Consider the following 20497-nt stretch of genomic DNA (forward strand, 5'->3'; position numbering starts at 1 on the left):
TTGATTTGCACGTTGTTGTTGGGAGACTGTTTTCAACATATCACTCGTTCTTTGGGTCGCTCTGTTTAAACTATTACTACTTTCATGGAGATGGCAGCAACGGCAAATTTGGGGAATCAAGAGAGACATCGTGAAGTTAATACCAAACTACGTGGTTTTTTAATGGACACTTCGAATCCGCTAATGAATGCGGAGGTGAATCCACTTGAGAATAACGCGACAATGAGTAAAGGTAATGAGCAAGAGATAACGCTGTTAAAAAAGAGAATAGAAAATGATACTTATAAGTTTAAGCGTTTACAATGCCAGCGCTTCCATTTGGAAGCATGTATGAAGTTGAACATTGTACCGAGGGGTTTGAGGGTATTGAATATGCCCTCTTACGGAACAGTATATACAGAACTATTGTCACAATGGCAGCAAATAAACCTCAACACGAGTAAAGCCTATATGAGGCTACTCATAGAATCTTTTTCACCTGTAGAGGATGGCCTGAAAATGGTCATATTAAGACAACAGGAGGAGCCGTATAGACTGTATGGTGATGGTTCAGCAGAGGTGTTTATACAAGAGATGGTAGAGAAGATTGAGAGATATGAAATGAAACTTTTGGAATACAAAAAGAAAAAGTTATCACAAGACCTTGATGACTTTAAGAAACAGAATGTCTTTATGTGGCCCAGGGACATTGAAAAAGTAACTGGAAACGGAATGTCTCGGGGAACAGCTATGCAGTGTGTAGCTGTACGACAGAAGCTAATGTAGAGACCAGACCACCGAAGAGTTTGGAAGATGCAGTAAGGAAGCATCATATCAGAGCAGAGAGTTCGGAAACTGGGGCCAATACGGAAGTAATTACACTTCTGGATACAACAACAGTGTTCGAAACTGTTGCTTCACCACAGGCAGTGGGTTCAGTCTACTCGACACCTATGGAGGAAACCATTGATGGAGAAACAGAGATCCACAATAATCCTGATGTTCGAAGAAAATTGATAGTGGATGGAGCACATGAACATGAATTCCCGTTTTTTCCGCTTCCTATACGTGTAGGGAGAAAAAAGTCCCAGGACCTGGACAATCCGAAAGGGCAAAAAAGGAAGGAAGCACCCCAACAACAGGTACGCACAATCAAAAATATGTGGTCACAACGGGATTAGTATGGAACATTTCCAGTTATAATTTAACGGATATAGAAACTGGACTTATAAACAAAGGACTTGGTTTTATACCAACATGTAATATAGAAATAAGTGAAGCTATTGTTTCTTTACGAATGTTTGCAAGGAATGTTGGGTTGAAAATGATGCTAGGTATGAATGCAACAAGTAATGTTGGTTTAAAGAAAAAAAGCACATATACACCAGCTTTACCAGCAAACATAGAAATTTTTGCAAAAGCTGTTGAAAATGATATATATAATGATGAATATTTTACATTAGGGATGAATGAATCTAACATTACTAAGATAGAAATTAAAGCGCTAAATGATCTCAAGAAAAACAAAAACATTGTGATTAGACCCTCAGATAAGGGGGGGTCCTACGGTAATAATGGACACTTTGTATTATAATACAATGATGGAAATGCTTAGTACAGAAGCATATGAAAAATAGAGAATGAAGCCATAATAGTTTTAATAGAAAATGTAAAAAGATCCCTTACTGAATGTTTGAGGCTTCAAGTTCTGACAAAAGAACTATATGATTATTTTAAAGTTGATTTTCCCATTATTCCTAGGATGCATGGCTTGCCCAAAATCCACAAGCACCCCACACTTCCAAAATTTAGACCTGTAGTGGCAGGAGCTGGCTGGATAACAGAAGCAATATCTGTACATCTGGATCAAGAACTAAAACAAGTATTAACAGGCTATCAGCATGATGTCCTTCAAGGATGCATCTGCAGTCCTAACAAATGGGTTGTCCTGCCTCAGGCAGCCCTTCGGTCGTCCGGATTCCAAAGTCTGGGTCTGGCCTCGGCTGATGTCGCACTTCACCCGACGTCACTACTACTGTCGATTGGGTATAAAGGCATCAGCCGACGCCATTTTCCTCAATCTTTCTTGCCGCGCGGTGCCCGAAGCAGAAGCTGTTAGCAAGTGCCGGTCGGTCAGATCCAGAGATTTCTACTACCGAAGACTTCTAAAAAGCCAAGTACCCCGTTGGGGACTCTTTCTTGCCTCAGCCGATGTCAGAAAAAGTAAATAATTGTAGACACAGAACACTTTTTGAAAGATCTGTATGAGTTTGACTCAACAAGGGACAGGGCAAATAGTATTATAATGGTAACCCTAGATGTTGAGTCACTCTTTACTTGCATACCTAATGAAGCAGGAATACTGATATTCCATAATTTGTTGAGAACAGATTGTAATTTTGACAAATTAAAAGCTGATTTTATATGTTATTTGTTAGAACTAGTATTGGACAATAACATATTCTTATTTGAAGATACAGCATATAAACAAAGGAGTGGTGTGGCGATGGGCACAAGCTGTGCCAATGCATACGCAAATTTAATAATGGTTGCATGGGAAAAGGAAAATGTATTAGGACAACCCAATGTAATATTTCATTGACGATTTGTCGATGACCTTTTTTTAATTTGAGGGGGGACAATGAATGAGTTAATGGATTTTTACAGGACATTGAATAACACAAGTGATTTTTTAAAATTTACTATAGAATATTCGACAAATAGTATAAGCTTCCTAGATGTGAAATTAATAATGAATAATGGTAATTTATCAACAATGGTACACAGAAAACCGTGTTACTGTCCTGCTTTTTTACATCACACAAGCATGCACAATCCTATGCTGTTTAATAATATAATAAAAGGACAGACACTAAGGTTGGCACGATTGTGCTGTGATGACAACATTTTGTCAGATGAATTGCAGAAATTGAAGAGTGATTTTATGGGGAGAGAGGGTATAGTGAAGCTGATATTGATCGAATATGTAAGCAAGTATGTGCCAAAAGAAAAATGCAAGCTAAACCATATTTTTCAGGAAAGCAAGAAAATAATGTCACTGTTAGCAGTATAAATGATAAAAGAACAAATGTAAATTTTATATTACCGTATGGTAATAATATACAAAGAATAAAAACAGTTATAGAAAACAATTGGAATATCTTACTCACTGATGAAAAAAAACAGAAGAAGTGGTTGGTAAACGTCCATGCTATGTGTATAAGAACTCCAAGAATTTAAAACAACTATGCTATCGCACCATGGTACCATCTAAAGTTGAGAATGTAATCCCTAGATATAATGGTACGAAAAAATGTAACAACTGTAATCAGTGTGCATACATTGATGAATCAAGATTCTTTAGGCATCCAGACACTGGGAACTAAGGGTAAATGGCTCATGTGATTCCAGAAACCTAGTATATGTAGCTCACTGTCAAATATGTCAATATTTTTATGTAGGGAAAACAAATCGTACACTTAAGGAAAGAATAAGGGACCACAATTATAGCATAGCTAGGAAGGAATGCTATAATGCACTAGCTAAACACATACAGACTGACGGGATAACGCATACATTTGTTTTTCAAATATTATACATACAACATGTAAGTATGAGATTAGGTAATATTACAAATGACACAGAATGTGCAGAACTTGAATGGATTTTTCGCTTAGGAGCGCATAGAGGGAGTGGCCTCAGTGATAGTGTTTCCTTAAAACCCTTATTGAAACAAAGACCATTGAGGTGATTATTTGGATATGAATGGTTTTGTAGGAAAATGTAATACTTATAAGTTGTGAATACACTATTTATTAATTTAGTATTGTAGATATCATGTTTTATTAACTATGACAGTATTTGTCGCTAAATATGGTATAGAATTTAGTGTGTTGATGTCAATGTTGCTTTTAGAACAGTGTATTATCTAATTACTATCTAATTAATCAATTAAGATTTTTGAATTCTCTTTAAATAAGGTAATAGCGTTTTATCTAATTGTTACGTCTGATGAAGCGGTTTGGACCGTGAAAGCGCTTACGTGTATTCTTAGTTTTATTGTATTAAATAATACATTCAGCAACGTTCCTGGCCACTATATATATATCCTGGATATATATATATATATATATATATATATATGTATATATGTTGTTGAAGACGAGTCAGTGCTCTTTCGGGTCTCGACTTTCCACATCTTGGGTGTCTCTGCCTTACAATGAGCTCATGGAGCTGATCTCTCGTAAGGCGTGGGAGTCTCCGGAGGCCATGTAACCTGTCCCTCGGAAGCCAAATAAGTTCATCTCTGCCCCAGTGGAAAGCCTTTTTGACCAAGGGAGTACCTGTTGATGCCATGGTGGTGGCCGCAGCCACCAAAAAGGAAACGTCCTCCTCTATCCATCCCCCTAACAGAGATTTTAGGATCATGGATAGATATGGGAAACGCATGTTTAGTTCAGCGACCTTTTCCCTTTGTTCACTAAACTATTTAACCCATTTTACAAGACTACAAAGAGATCTCATGAAAGAGCTAGGAGATGCTCTCCAGGGTAAGGTAGCTGCAGGGGTTGCCGACAAAGTTAACACACAGCTCGCTACCCTAAACTCGATTGTGAACTCGTCCATACATACGCCTCATATCTTATGCAGCTGATGGTTCGAGTAGAGCAGCTAGTTCAGGCATTGCTCTGCGTAGACAAGCCTGGATGCGTCTCATTACTTTTTGGAGCCTTTCAAGTCTTCCTTTATCAACACCCTATTTGATGGCTCATCCCTGCTTGGGCCCAAGGTAAAGGAAACTCCTAACCAGGTGAGAGCAGGAAGGCAAGACTCTATCTGCCGTTGGAGTCCATTTTTCTACCCCTACTCGGCCCTATCCTAAGGGCGGAAAAATGTGGTTCTGAAAAGCACAGAGAGCCTTTCGGGCACACGTGGACAAACGCCCTCGAGTCAGAGGGGGTTATAAAGAAGACGCCGCACGGCGGGGGGGGGGTCCGCAATAGCAGGGTGACAGAGGCCAGTTCTCTGGTCAGCCCTACCAGTACTCCTGAAAGGAGACCCGGCTGTCCAGCTCTGGAGGCAGTCGGGGGTCACTTATCTTTGTACCCAGAAGCCTGGCTAAGCATAACTTCTGACACCTGGGTACAAAGTATCAATTCCAGAGGGTATTTCATACCGTTCTCTTCCCCTCCCACTCTGTAAACAGATCCCGGATGTTCCACCCAGTCTCTGGGAACAAGCAACCATAGAGGTCTGCAAGTTGCTAGAAAGAGTCATCCAGCCAGTCCCAGCAGACCAAGTTGGATTCTGAACTTACTCAAGATTCTTTTTGGTTCCGAAGAAAACGGGGGACTGGAGACCTATCTTGGACCTCAGCAGACTCAACCAATTTGTAAAAAAAAGAAGTTCTGAATGGTCACGCTTCAGGCCATTCTTCCCTTTCTAGGGAAAGGTGATTGGATGTGCTCCATCAATCTCAAGGATGCGTACTACCACATAAAGATGGACAGAAGCTCCAGAGATCACCTGCGTTTCTGGCTGGGAGCCAATCGCTACTAGTTTCGAGCCCTGCCTTTTGGTCTCACTAAAGCCCCCAGAGTGTTCACCAAATGCATGGCAGTGGTCACGGCTCACCTGAGGCATCTAGGATTCCAGGTGTTTCCATATCTAGACGATTGGCTCCTCACCGCTACCACCAGGCATCAATTGATTCAGGCAACACAATCTACTGTGACACTCTGCCACCACTTGGATATTAGTCAACTTTGAAAAGTCTGCCTTGTTGCCATCGCAGCATACCGTCTTTACAGGAGCAGAGTTGGATACCTCAACCACCACTCTACGTCTTCCAGTCGAAAGGGTCTCACTTCTTCACCAACACGTCAACTCATTGGTGTCAAAGAACACAGCTACAGCCGCAGAGGTCTTGAGGGTACTAGGTTTGATGGCGGCAGCAATCCGGGTCTCCTATATACATTCCCACCTATTCCATTGATACCCAGGTTTTTACAGAAAGCAAAATCGCTGGGAAGGACTGTTATCCTCATAGCCCCCCTTTGGCCTTGACAGATTTGGTTTCCTTTCCTTCACCATCATCTGCTGGAGGATCCATGGATCCTGGACCCAGTTCCAGACCTCCTGACACACCCGTCAGGGGACCTTCATTCTTCATTGCAATCTCTAAAGCTGACTGCTTGGCTGATCCACTTCCCCAAATAGCCAGGCTTCATTCACTCTCAGATGACAAGACAAATTCTATTGCCTTCTCATAAGCCATCCACCAGAAAACTATATCGCAGTAAGTGGAAAAGGTTCTCAGTTTGGGCCAGTATACAAAAAAATTGACCTTTTCCGAGCTCCTCTGTCATCCACTTTAGAGTTTTTGACAATGATTTTTAAGGAAGGGGCAGCAGCTTCCACAGTTCGGGTTCAGTTAGCCGCCATATCAAATTTCCACCTTGGATTCGATGGGTTAAATGTTATGGCCTATAAATTATCTAAGGTTTTTCTTAAAGGTGTTTTTCACATGAGACATCCTGTCAAAATCCCTTATTTTCCCTGTAATTTGAATGTTATGCTGTCTCAAATAATTCTTCCCCCCTTTGAACCAGCACCATCTTGTGATCTCACATTTTTGTCCTGGAAAACTATTTTTCTAATTGCCATTACTTCTGCCCGCAGAGTGTCAGAACTTCAAGCATTATCTATCGGACCTCCTTACATGATTTTCCATGCTGATAGAGTATCTCTCAGAACAAACCCCTCCTTTTTGCCTAAAGTCTGTTCCGAGTCCAATATCAATCAGGTCATTAAGTTGCCAGTCTTTTTTCCCAACCATTCCAACAAATTGGAATAGATGCTGCACAAGCTTGACGTACATAGACAGGTCAGATTTTATCCTGATAGAACTAAGGATATTAGAAAATCAGATCAACTCTTCATATCCTTTTCGGAAGCCAGAAAAGGTAGACCATGGTTAAAAGAACCCTTTCAAAATGGTTATCGTATTGTATCTCATTTGTTCATGCAAATGCTAACATACCTTTGCCACACAAAGCAAAGGCTCATTCAACCAGAGCCGTTTCTGCGTCTTCTGCTTTTCAAGCTAAATTGCCCCTTGACAACATTTGTGCAGCAGCCACTTGGTCTAAGCCTCATACTTTTATCACTCATTACAAAGTAGATAAGGCTTCCAGGGACAGGTCTTCTTTTGGTTCCACGGCCCTGAAAAATGTACTTCTGTGAGCCACCCAGGATTGCAGGTGCTAGGGACGCTACCCATCAGTGAGAATAAATGGCAAGATTTAACAACTTCACATAAAGAAGTTATGTACTCACCATAACGTTCCATGTGAGTTTCTTGCCTTTATTCTCATGTCCCTCCCTCCATCCCCCTCCTAGCTGACAGTTGACCTAGAGGCTAGTATCATCCTGGTTGTTCAATACTACTACTTCCTTCTTGGGGAGTGCTCCCCTTACAGGGGTATAGATACATGCCGCAAACAAGATCTGAGGTAATTCCAGCAGTGCATCATGGGATAAGGGGCTTGGTCTCTAGCTACTGGCAAACCTTGAGCTTTGCTATAGGCCGTGTCGGAGCAGAGGATCGGCTCCAAACCAGTCAGTGAGAATAAACGCAAGATAACTCGCATGGAACGTTATGGTGAGTACATCATTTCTTTTTAACTACTTCAGATAAAGAAGTTATGTACTCACCATAACGTTACATCTGAGTAGTTGTACTTCATTTTTTTGCACCCGTCCCGCCCTCCTTCACCTGAACCTTTTCAAGGTTTGTGATAAAATTGAGTTGCTGATTGAGTAGTGGCAAACTTGATCTGAGGGAAGGTAGGAGATGGTGATGGGGTATGGGCAAGGGGGAGGAGCTTAGAGCTCAGAGCAGATGCTTGAAAAGTTGCCAGCTCGGATCCAATATGGATCCAAATACCCACAGGCTGCAGAAAAATTAAGTATAACTACTCAGATGGAACGTTGTGGCGAGTACATAACTTCTTTTTAGTGTACATCTCACATTCGATGTTTCACTTCTCCTCTTGTGATTGTTGGCCATTTGAGAGTCTACAGAGTAGTATGGCTTTCCTTTTGTGCTTCTCTGTTGTATTTCTATAGTCATAACATCTAATACTTTTTTCTTGTATCCCTTACTACTCTGTTCATATTTCGTTTCCAGCATCTTCTCTTGATAAATGTTATCTTCGGTGTTAAGTCTAGACTGCCTCAAGAATTTACTGTTGGAATACACGTCTTGGATGCATACTTGACCGGTGTAGAGTACGATTTTTCCAGCATTCTTTCCTAAATGTCCAAAGCACCATCTGCTTTTCTCAGAATTCTTACATCCAAGAAATTAATCTGACTTTTGGAGCTGTTAACTTCAAAATCCAAGAAGTCTGTAGTCCTCTTCAGGTAGTCAACAAAGCTGGATAGTTCATCTTCTCCACCATTCCATAACAGGAAGATGTCCTCCACCAATCTCTTGTATATACGTTCTTCCATTCATTACTATCCGTGAACACACATTCTAGCTCCCATTGAGCCATAACTGTTTGAGTGTGAATTGGTACATGAGGTGCCCATGGCCACTCCCCGTTTTTGTATAAAATATTGGTCATTATACATGAGGACATTATTTTCTAATATAATTTCCAGCAGAGAACGTCTGCATAATTTCCATAGTAGTATATTCCTTGGTCATATTAAGAAACTCCCTGATTGACTCTGTTCCTTAGCCATGTGGTATAACTGTAAAGAGACTCCTCACGTCCATAGTTGCTATTAACACATCTGGATGTATTCGATTCATTCTACAATAAGATGATAGACCAGATAAGCAGTCTTCTGTATCTCGTAATACAGTCGCCGCTTTTTCCAGTGCTCTTTAATTTTTGTTCAGTATAAGTAGATAAGGGCTCAGTAGCCCATCCAGCCCCAGATGCTATCAGTCGCATGGAGGGGGGGGTCTGTCTGTGCCTTATGGATTTTAGGGAGTCTCTCTATTACAGGTATGATAGTCATCCACTTGAAAATACTCGTATAACTCCAGTAATGTGTGATCATCAGATCAAATATAGCATGTTCAATATTTAACACAATTCAGTATGACCTGTAGGTTGTGCGGTCACTAAGTAGCCCCAACATTTTGGATTCATACCAATCTGTATCCATAACGATGATCGCACCACCCTTATCTGATGGTCTTATTGTAATATCTGTATTATTCATTAGTTCATACAGAGCTTCTCTTTCTCCTTTAGATAGATTGTAAAAAAAACACTACAGTTATTCTCCTTTCTTTGTCTACATCCTCTTCACGTGTCTTAACAAATGCTTCCAATAACGGATGTAGTATTGTTACCATTAGACTTGTTTTTTTAAATTTATTCCCTTGATTCTGACTATTGACATTCCTGTCTGGACTATAGTTAAGTATTTCTTTTAGTGCTACGTTCCTGTCGAAGTATTTAATATAAAATACAAACTTGCTAAAACGTGAAGGCATCACTGGAATGAATGTTAAACCTTTATTTAAAATTTTACTGTCCATTTCTGTTAACACATAGCTGGATAAGTTTATAATCAGGTCTGCCCCCTCTAATATCTTCTTGACATATTTTTTTCTTCCGATCTGTGTTCAGAGATTGGTTCCTTTGCTGTAGGTCTCTCTGCTTCAAGAGAATTGGCAATTTCTGAAAAAACTATGTTGCATATGTCTTTGGATGTGCTCCTTCTGGCCATATATTGTCTTTGCCTACAGATGGTTCGGCTACAGCATCACTTATCACACTGGTAATAGTATTTTTGTTTTTATCCATTTCTTTCATGTTTGTCAATGATATATTCGCACTAATGTCCAAATTAGTTCTCTCTAGTGTTTACTTCACGGTTTATTGTTCTCTCTCTGTGTTTATATAGTTATTGATGGAACTACCTTCACATACTCCTTTAGAATGGTTGGGTTCCCATCTGTTTTTTTTATCGGAGCTTCACTGCCAGTGTTTCATTCTATCGCTCGCTCATTTCTATTTTCTTTAGGCCAAGCACAAATATTTAATTTTTGGAAGTCATCAAAATCACGTTTCTATTTCTTTATTTTCAGTTCTTTCAATTTCTCGTCATAGTTAGTTAATTGCAAGTTAGTGAATTTGCTGAGAACAGATTCCGGAAGTTCAGCTTTCTCCAGTTCTGTTTCTGTACCAAGAAACTTTCTACTTCCTTTTCCATTGGTGTAAAATATTCCAAGAGCAACCAGATATAACTAAAACTGGCATTCATATGCATCTCCTGACATTTAGCTAATAGGTCGGATATACAGTGCCATAAGAGGGCATGCATTTAATCTGCATTCCCCTTTGAATCAAGCCATGATGTAAACAGGCTTCTAAGTGGAAACGCTGCCCTTGCAAGTGTTTTAACTTAAAAGCAACAGCTTCCACTTGTTGATATGTGGAGATGTATTGTTCTAGAGAACTATTTACTTGTTCACTTAATTGTTTCATAGTACTCTGAGTTGTAGTAATGGATTGCAGTTACTGGTACAATTCAGTACTGAGTAATTTCTATTCTTCCTTTGACTTGTAGGAATCCCCTTCTTTGGGCAATATTCCAGTTCAAGCACAATTTCTTCCACCATGTCTGGTATGTTTGTAGTAATAAACTTCAAATCCAAAAAAAACAAACAAACTGAAACCAGTACGTCACTTTCAAGAATTGTAGAAATCCAACAATAAAACAAGAAAGTGATTCCTCAGCGGAATATTTTATTTATTAAACAAAATAAAATAAGTTAAAATACAAATAAAATAATAAGATGAGCGCTTTCAGTCTTAGGCCTTCATCAGATCTGTAAACATTCATTCATTTAACTTCATTTATAGTGGGAGTGTCCAGTGAAACTCATTTTCTTAGGCAACGCCTTCTTAATGCCGGCTTTAAAGGAACAAGCTCATTTAAACCTGGCTTTTCATCAGCTCTCAAATCTGCTATCCATTTGGTCTCTCTTCAAATTCATTGATTTATTTATTTTACATTTGTTGACCGGGTTAGTCCAGCTGAGCATTTGGCTCGTTTTCAGTTGAGACCCAGGGAGAAAAGCTCCACAGTGAGTTTTTAAATTTTACACACAGTTAAAAAATTATCATTAGCAACTAAAACAGTTAACGAGATAACATTTATAATAAATCATACATGGTTACAATGTCATGAAAGGAATAATGCGTTCAGAATTCCTGTTATATACAGTATATGTACAAAAGGAGTAGCATGGGGATGAAGTGGTTAAATAGTGAGACAGAGGGTTAGAAATTTATTATGATAGACATGGAAGGGGAGGAAAATGAGGGAGAAGGAAATAGAAGGGAAGGATATAGTGGGAGAACAGGGAAATAAGAATGAGAGGACTGATGGAGGGGGACGTATTCTTTTCAAGAAGGTTTGGTTCAGATGTCAGTTAACTGGATAGTGATCTGCAAATTATACACTATGCTGTTGAGATACAGGAGCACCACACAAGAGCTAGAGGCCAAACCACAGGCATGCAAGGCTGGTCTGCAGAGAATGCAGGAATAGGTTCCCCTTTGTCTGCTTGTATACATTACTGTCGTGCTGTGTGGGGTCAGCCGGCCTTCTGTTTTCCACATCAGTTTGAAGGTGCTGACAGCCAGGATAACCAGCAGCATTTCTGACACTTTTTTTTTTCTCTTTTTGTGTGTGTGTGTGGCGGGGGGGGTGCAGCCAACTTGGAGCCCCTAGATGCATCATGGGAGAAGTACAAAGTACGTTAACTTCACCTGTAGATGCAAGTTCACTGCTGTAGCAGTGATAACTTCTGGGAATTCTGCTGCAGAAGGCCCAAATTACAGAACTTTCACCTTCCCACTGAGACATCAGCAAGGTAGTGGTATAAGAGGGACATCCACCCACACCAAAGTTACCCAGGCTCTGCTACAATTTGTGGTGAGGGATCTTGTATTACTCTACTGACTTCCATTTTGTATAGTGTGATTTGTTTTCTTTACACTGTTTTATACTTGTATTCTGCTTTTTAACTGCATATTAAAACTAGGAGAGGCCACAATTGTCTCTTGCAAGTCGCACATTTTCTCACCCTCCCACTCTGGTGCTGTTGTGTTCCTAAACTCCGCTATCTATCTTTTAAAGATGAAATTTTTCCTGAAGAACAACTTCTCTATAAAGAGTTTGTCTTTATAGATTAGGTTCATAGATTAGTACTAGGCTAACTGCCCTTGTGGGCCATTTTGAGCCTAGCCAATTACCCCCTGTGAGAATCAAACCTGCATTGTGTGCCTGTAAGGTAAGCACCTTAACCATTAAGCCAACCTCCCACCCTTCTAAAGTACAGTTCATTCCCACAGGTTTGAACTGTGAAGTTAATTGAAGGCGTTTTATTTAATTGTATAATAGAATTTTTATTGTGTCTATATCGCGACTTCGATACTGCTTATCGCAGAACACCTTTTCATCGACAAATATATGCCAAACTCCCAGATAGCTGAACGACCAGATCAGATTTCTTTCCCGGGGAAAGAAATTGGTAGGTCAACTGAACACAACATACCAGTACAAATATAAAGTGGGGGGCTGCACTCCCCACCCCACCCCTTAACTAAATATAGTAACTCCAAGATCACACTACAGTGGGGAAAAGGGCAAATCCACAGTAACAGCCAGACTTTTTTTCCTAGAAAAAAAAACTCTGATCTGGCTGTTCGGTTAACTGGGATTCGACATATATATGCGTCGATGAATAGGTGTTTGGCATTATGCACTTTCGAGGTCGTGCTATAGACCCATTTTATTAGGTTTGTATGCAAGTTATTGGTTTTGTGATGGATTTTTATTACTCCTTGAAGGTCTTTGACTGAGGCACTAGAGAATAAACTATTTCTTTTGGATTTCTGCCAGTGGTTTTGCTATATTCGTTTGGAAGTGTGTTTGTGGTTCAACTATCATTCTAGTTGCCTGCCCCTTATGTTAATTTGGCCACTTGTCTCCTTCCCTCTCCCCTTTCATTAGCTGTTGCACACCCAAAGTTACCTTTTTGTGAAATCACTCCCCTTCAACTATTTAAATTTATTGGCCATCCCACTGTATTCCATACAACCAGAATACAAAGTGCCCACCCCTTTTCAGTCTGTCTTTCTCTTAAAATTGGTGGCTTTACACCAAGACGGCTAAAGCTCAAGTTACCCCTCTTTCATATTGAACTGTTTAGTGCACACTGCAGTGCTTAGAATATTAACCCATCATGTTCTGTAGTCCTATCTCGCCTTCATTCTTACATGTGGGTTCGGAGCCGATCCTCTGCTCCAACTCGGCCGATTACAAAGCTCGAAGTCTCTCAGTTGGCTCGTGGCAAGGTAGGTATCCCATAGTGTAGTAGTAAGAATCCCCATATCTTGTTTGCTGCGTCTACAAATTCATAAGTGCCGTGGCTAAGCTGGATTTTTCTTCATTATTATTGTTCATAGTGATAGTTTTTTCATAATAGTATTAGCTTAGTTTATATAGCTTAGTCATTATTTAGACAGAAAGTAGTAGTGTGTTTTTCAAAATTTGCAAAGTTGTTATTGAAAGCTTGTTGGCCATTGCTTGCCCCTTTTGTTAAGAGTGGTATCCCTTTCTTGGTGTGCTATTTTTTTGCTATTTACATATCTTAGCACAGGTGCGTGTTTGGGTTAGGACCTTTTCTAATATTGTATTTTTCACTAGAGTAGTACTATTATTGATAGTTGTGTGCAGTGCCTTTTACTAATTCTTATTAGCTAGTAGTTAGCGTGTTGAATTTTGCAATTTTTGCAGCAGATTCTTGACGTAGCTTCTTATCTGTTTACGGCTAGGTCCTTTTAAATTAGAGAACCTAGTTCTCTATTAAACTTCTCTGGTGTTTCCTCAGCAGGGCTAGGCCCGTTTGAGTTAGAGGACCTTGTCCTCTCTTCCTGGTTTTCCCTCGTGTTTGTATTCGTGAAAACATGTCTAAGGATCATAAACCTTCGGGTTTTAAGAAACGTCTCAAATGCTCTCAAAAACTGACTGACATAGTAATTGAGTTTACTGTCTCGGTGCCATACATCTTTAGAACATGTTCCTTCTGTCACTCCTTCAGTTCTTGAGTTCTGCAGGAAAGTAAGAACAAATTGATCCTGAAAGGTCTCCTTAAGCCTTCCTTTGAGGAGGATTTAGCCAGCTCTTCATCTTCACATTCTAGGTCTCCTCCTAAAATAGAGACGCTCGAGTCGTCCAAGAGACATTCTCCCACACAGACTATTTTGTCTGGACTTCCTCAGAAAATCACAAAGTTGGACAAGCCTTCTGCCTCTTTGGCTTCACTGTCCTTGGAGCTGGTAGAGGTTATCAATATCGACACTGCAGTGTCGGCCCCAAGTTTTTCAGAGCAGACTACTGAATGTTTACCTCTGAGCCGGTCTAGAGAATTATTACCTTTCTCCCCAACTCTATCTCCCATTTTGCAGAGATCTAGGTCACCTACCTTATCTTCCAGATCCTCCAACAGTCCTTCTGAAGATGTAGAGAGAGTAGTGCTTAGACTATTGAAGTCGTCGGCGCTAGCGAATTTGTTGCCGGCTCTGGCCCAATCGGTTCCAGTGCCGTCTAAGGCCATACTCCTTGTTTGTTCTTCCTCTGAGCCATGTTGGTCCTTTGGAGCCTGAGCTATCGGTGCCACTTGTTGTGGAACCTTCGGTTCCAGCACCTCTCATGTCTACCTCTGAGCAGAGTTCTGCTCCGACCCCTTCGGCGCCATCCTTGGTGTCTAGGAGCCAAAGATCACCAGTCTGCCCCAACAGGGACGCTTGGACCCAGACTTCTTTGGTTCCGAGCCTACCTCTCGGTGCGTCGGCTAGGCTGAGCTCTGATCTTACATTTGTCTCTGAGCTGAGAGCTACTTCTGCTTCCTCGGAACTTGGAATGTCTTCAGAGCCAGAGAGATCTGCCTTCAACATGGTAAGGAGCGTGTTGTCTAAGTCTTCAGCTCCGCACAAGGGTATCTATGCTCACCCCCTCAAGCTCTGACCTCTGTTTCGGCGCCATCTCTCTCTTGGCAGCAGAGACCTGCAGCCTCAGGAGCCCCCATTGGGTGGCCCCCAGTCCTCATAGACCTCCCCAGAATACCGTACTGAGGAGCCTCCTCAGAAGACAACTTGCAAGAGGAAGCATGTAGACTCCCCTGATGAGCCCATCACCTCTGGCACTGACTTCAAAGAGTCAGAAAGGTCCCCTAAGTCATCCTCTGATGATATCTCCTTTGTAGATATCCTAGAGATCCTGAAACAGAGAGGCAGCTGGACCACTGTCGCCCCTTCTGATGAGTCAGTGTACCTGAAGGCTTTCTGGTCTCCACCTTCAGCCTCTTGGGTGTCTCTGCCTTTCGATGAGCTCTTGGACCTAGTTAATCAAAAGGTGTGGGTAACTCCTGATGCCGTGGAACCAGTCCCCAGAAGGCCCAACAAGTTTCTTTCAGCTCCCAAAGAGAGAGGGTTTTTGACTAAAGGTGTGCCTGTAGATGCCATGGTGGTGGTGGCAGCCACAAAGAAGGAACTAGCGGAGACTTCATCTGTCCATCCACCGAACAAGGAGTCTCTAACGATGGATAGATATGGGAAGTGTATCTTCTCTTCAGCGGTGTTTACTCTCAGATCGCTGAATTACTTCACCCATTTTACTAGGCTTCAAAGAGATCTCCTAAAGGAGCTAGGAGAATACTCTCCAAGGTGCATTAGCTGAAGGCATCCCTGAGAAGGTTACTGCTCAGCTGTCCACTTTAAACTCCATTGTTAACTCCTCCATGAGGCTAATATCTTGTGCAGGAGATGGAGCGAGTAGGGCAGCGGGTTCAGGAGTTTCCCTTAGGGGAGACTCCTGGATGTGTTTATGTAACTTTGTGGAGCCCTTCAAGTCTACTTTTACCAACTCCCCCTTTGACGGTTCCTGTCTGTTTGGACCAAAGATAAAAGATGCACTCACCAGGTGCGAGCAGGAAGGGAAAATTCTCTGCCACAGGAGTACATTTTTCCATCCCTTCTAGATCATACCCTAAGGGTCAGAGAGGCGGGAAAATGTGGTTCAAAAAATCTCAAGAGATTTTTCCCAGACGCACATGGTGATTCCTCCTTCAGAGGCAGAGGAGGAGGAAGTAATGGTAGACGTGGCCCTAGATGCAGGGGGGGCCACAAAGCCACAGTGGCCATGATTCCTTTTGTGAGCATCCCTATCAGCACTCCTGAAGTGGGGCCTGACTGCGCTTCTCTGGAGCCAGTCGTGGGTCGCTTATCTTTGTATCCAGAAGCCTGGCACGACATCACCAAAGACAAGTTTGTACAAAGAATAATTTCCAGGGGATACTCCATACCCTTCTCTTTTCCACCTCATACCACCAAGAAAATCCCAGATGTTCCACCCAATCACAGGGATCAAGCAACTATAGAAGTTCAAAAGTTGCTCCAAAAGAGTCATCCAAGCCGTCCCCGCAGAAAAGGTAGGATTCGGAACTTACTCCCGATTCTTTTTAGTGCCAAAATGAACAGGGGACTGGAGGCCCATTTTAGATCTCAGCAAATTAAACGAATCAGTGACGGAAGTCCAAGTTCCGAATGGTAACACTGCAGTTTAAACTCCCTCTGTTAGGGAAAGACAGTTGGATGTGCTCCATAGACCTCCAAGATGCGTACTACCACATAAAAATGGACAGAGCATAGAAGAGTCATTTACGCTTCCGGCTGGGAGCCAATTTCGTGCTCTGCCCTTTGGTCTCACCACTGCCCCCAGGGTGTTCACCAACTGCATGGCGTTAGTAGTGACAGTTCACTTGAGACGTCCTGGATTCCCAAGTGTTTCCGTACCTGGACGATTGGCTCCTGACCACCGCCACCAGGCACCTACTTCAAGCCAGGGATTCAACCATCCAACTCTGCACTCAGCTAGGGATTACGATACATTGGGAAAAGGCTGCCTTGTCACCTTCTCAATATGTGACTTTTATAGGCGCAGAAATCGACACATTCGCCATGATGGCTCGTCTTCCTGCAGACAGAATACAAAATCCGAGACAACAGATGTACAGTCTACTTCCCCAACACAGAGCCAAAGCCAATACAGTGCGGAAACGTTTAGGAACCATGGCCTCTACTATAACTCTAGTTCCACTACCCAGACTGCATATGAGAATCTTTCAATGGCTACTCTTTTCCCAGTGGTCTCAACAGCTGCCTCTGTCTCATCCTATTTTGATAACGGAATATTGCAAAAAGGACCTTCATTGGTGGATTCAGCCCGATCAACTAACGATAGGAACACTTCATTCCTCGCCAACCCGTTGCTACTGTGACCATAGATGCCTCCCAGATAGGTGGGGGCATTATCTAGGCAGGACTGTCCAAGGCACATGGCAAGATCACAAGGCTCACTTGAATATCAGTGGCCTAGAGATGAGAGCAGTGCTGCTAGCGTTGCAAGCACTTCACGACTTTCTTCCTCTAGGGACTATAGCAATCCAGTCAGACAGTATGTCAGTGGTATGGTATTTAAACAAGGAAGAACCAAATCCTACCCCCTATGTCGAGAGGCTCTTCGTGTTTGGCAGTAGGCGATATCTTCCCAATGCTTTCTAGTTGCAACGCATATCCCAGGGACAACCAATGTGATAACAGACAAGCTCAGCAGGGCAGTCTTAGATGCCTCACGAGTGGTCTCTGAATCAAAGTCGCGGAATAGATTTTCCGCAAATGGGGACAGCCTTGCTGCAATCTGTTTACCAGTCCAATCAATGCCAAATGCAGCAGCTACTTCTCCCCCAGGGGAGAGAGACGCACTTGTTCACAATTGGCCCCCGGGACTTCTTAATGCATGCCATCCCTTTCTGCTGATATCGAAAGTGATCCAGAAAGCAAAGACCTTGGGAAGCAGAATGATTCTTATCGCTCCTTACTGGCCTCGTCAGATTTAGTTCCCCTTTCTCGGGCCTCACCTTCTGGGAAGATCCATGGACTTTGGACCCAGTACCATACATTCTGACACATGTCTGGCACATTCTACTCCTGCCTCCACACCCTCAGCTTGACAGCGTGGTGGCTCCACGTCCATCCCTAGTCAGGCTTCATGATTTCTCACCTGCAGTTACTCATAGCCTTACGTCCTCCCACAAACCAAATTATACGCTAGCAAATGGAAAAGATTTTCTGTCTGGGCAAAAGGAAAAAACTTAGATCCTTACACAGCCTCCATTCCCTTGGTGTTAGAATTCCTAACTGAACGTTTTCACCAGGGATCAGCTGCTGCTACAATCAGAGTTCATTTGGTAGCGATCTCCAGTTTTCATTTGGGAAATCATGAGCCTAATCTTATGGCTCACAGATTGTGCAAATCTTTCGTAAAAGGCACTACCTTGCTGAGACCTCCTTTTCAGGAACCTGCATCTCCTTGGGATCTAAATTTCGTTCTGTCCAAACTTACTTCCCTGCCTTTTGAACCCGCACGTACTTATGAATTGAAGTTTTTCATGGAAGACCATTTTTCTAGTAGTTATTACATCAGACAAAAGAGTGTCAGAGTTACAAGCACCATCAGTCAAACCTCCTTACTTGATCTTTCATAGAGAGTTTCCCTTCGTACAAGTCCGTCCTTCATCCCCAAGGTTTGCTCTGTCTGATTTGAATCAAACTATTTAACTGCCAGTCTTTTTTCCTAACCATTCAAAGCATGCAGAATATACTTTATTCACAGACAGTTAAGGTTCTATCTACATAAAACAAAGGAGCTTAGAAGATCAGACCAATTGTTCAGATCTTTTTTTGAGACAAGAAAAGGTATGCCAGTCTCTAAGATAACATTATGAAATGGATTTCAAATTGTATTTTGTTCATTTATTCTTCTAATGGAAAGGAACTCCCGTTTAAAGTTAAGGCTCATTCTACCAGATCCGTATCCACATCTGCTGCTTTTCAAGCCAGAGTCCTAATTGACAGTATATGTGCAGCAGCAACTTGGGCTACCCCTCACCCCTTTATTACTCTTACCAATTGGATTTGTCCTCAAGGGGTAGAGCCTCCTTTGGTTGCGCGATTCTTAGGAGTATATTCCCATGAGCCACCTGAGAAAAAGGTGCTAGGGACACTGTCCCATATGTAAGAGTGAAGGCGAGCTAGGACTACAGAACATAAAGAAGTTATGTACTCACTATAACATAAAGAAGTTATGTACTCACCATAACATTCCTTGGGGATCACTACTAAATCTCGAATTACGGAATCTCGAGACTCTGAATACCTAAGACCAGAATCTCGAGAACGGCAAAATTTCCGTTCCACTCTGCGTGGCACTATTTTTGTTCAGAAAAAAAAACAGAATGTGAGCAATCCAAAGGACACCACAGTTTATTTCCAAAACAGTTGAGCGCTTTCCTCTCCACTACAGAGACTTCCTCAGAACAAAACATTAACCTCACCCAACCAAGTTAAGTACCCCTATCAATTATACAATTTAAACAATTGAAATTTAAAAGCAATATCACAACATTGAACATAGTATTAAAAAAATACAAAAACACATTTAAAACGTCCTAAAAACACTGAACACATAATATTGCACTCAGAACACATAATATTGCACTCAGCTCTGTCATTCAATAACCATTAAATAAATACAAAACTCAAAATAGTTTTTAACTTTAACCATCTAAGGGTTAACCTGAAATCTGATCAAGTTTTAAAACACTGGCAATACTAATGGTCTCATTTATGCTTGGGTATCGGGAGGCATTCATAAATAATTGCCATCTTAATTCCATAACATCTAAGTGTATATCCAAAAATGCCCCCTTTCTCGTCTTCCTTTAATTGCTGTAAAACCAGGAATTTGAAATGTGTAGAATTTTCACTTAAGTGTCTAAATAATGCACTTGTCAACCTAGCATGTCTGATGTCCCCTAGATGTTCCCCCATTCTGGTCTTTAATTTCCTACCAGTTTTACCAATATAGAAACTGAGACATTCTTGACATTTAGCCATGTATATCACTCTTTTAACTGTTACAATTGTAGTGGCCCCTAATGTACAACTTTTGTCCATTTACCTTGACATAGTCATCAGTTTCCAATAAATGTTGACAAAAAGAACAAGCATTGCATTTGAAATTCCCCACTTTTCTACTTGTCTTGTGGGTAGGTCTTATCCCCTCTAGAATATTCTTGATACATTTCTCTCCTCAACGCATACTTTTACCTACTTTGGAACCTATACTAGCATCAAATTGCAAAATTTCCCAATGGTCATTTAACACCTCTATAATGGAATTGGCCATCCCATTGTATGTTAGCACCATGGGCAAATTAATTTCACCCCATTGTTTCGTACTCTTACCATTCCTAACAAACCCATAACCCAAAATTGGTTTATAAACCCCTTGATTTCGCTTAAAAATCACCTCTTTGGTGAGCTCCTCCAAAAGCCAGTCAGGATATCCCCTCTGT

General features: G+C 41.5%; 1 long non-coding RNA gene across 8 annotated transcripts in view; it reads left to right on the plus strand.

Moving 5' to 3' along the window:
* The window catches only part of LOC122798329, a 387619-nt gene that overhangs the window by 341509 nt on the left and 25613 nt on the right, over positions 1-20497 (plus strand). The gene's annotated exons all lie outside the window — the stretch shown is intronic.

This window comes from Protopterus annectens, chromosome 3.part1 (genome assembly GCF_019279795.1).
Source record: "Protopterus annectens isolate FY-2018-M chromosome 3.part1, PAN1.0, whole genome shotgun sequence".
Taxonomy (NCBI): Eukaryota; Metazoa; Chordata; order Ceratodontiformes; family Protopteridae; genus Protopterus; species Protopterus annectens.